Source organism: Trachymyrmex septentrionalis, unplaced genomic scaffold (assembly GCF_001594115.1).
Source record: "Trachymyrmex septentrionalis isolate Tsep2-gDNA-1 unplaced genomic scaffold, Tsep1.0 scaffold20, whole genome shotgun sequence".
Lineage (NCBI taxonomy): Eukaryota > Metazoa > Arthropoda > Insecta > Hymenoptera > Formicidae > Trachymyrmex > Trachymyrmex septentrionalis.
The window spans coordinates 4,143,218-4,144,091 of NW_017305180.1; positions in this window are offsets into that span (position 1 = coordinate 4,143,218).

Consider the following 874-nt stretch of genomic DNA (forward strand, 5'->3'; position numbering starts at 1 on the left):
AATATAATAATTATATAATTAACGTTATCGCTAATATTTATAGATTGTTTAATTTGTTAAATATTTGAGTTTATCAAAATTATATTTTTTTGAATTCTTAAAAAGATATATATGTCAATTGTTTACAGTTTAATCAGATTTAATAAAAGCAGATTGTATATGATAATTTTTATTTGACAATTGTTCGTTACGCGATACAAATAGAAATCATTCTCCTAATCGAAATCAGTATTGTTACAAGTCATCACATATACAGAAATACACTTTTAATCAGAGTATAGGGCACCTGCCCTAAACCGATTACAAGAAATATACACTATATTACAAAGCGGTCGTATGCTCATCAGAAATACATTAACATCAGATGATGACTCGACCGATTGTGTTTATATGTGTATGTATGCGAAAGTGTAGGAAAATACAGCTATTTCTTATAGTGACATAAAATCAGTAGTAGTATATATAAACAAAATGTTCGAGTCTTCGTCCAATCTTCGACGCGGCTGAAGAAAGCGACTTGTTAAATTTCGTTACGCGGAGGACGATGAAAGTTCTCGTTCGTGTCACACGATAGCTATTTAATCACGCTCGTTTATTCCCTTACATTAAGGTCAACAGAGTTCAATTACCTTCGCGGCAATGCTGTAGGTTTCAACTGGATTCGAGGCTCGATTACTCTCACTCTGATTTATAATACACGGGATTGTGGCAGAGATGAAAGATATATTAGAGACGTTGGGCGTAAGTTTGCTTTCGACACTGTGGACATTTTCAAGTTGAAAACTTGTTATAGACACAACATATACATATGCGAAGAACTTGAAATAATAGCTATATATAATAGACGCAAACTATTTATGTATTTGATAATCTC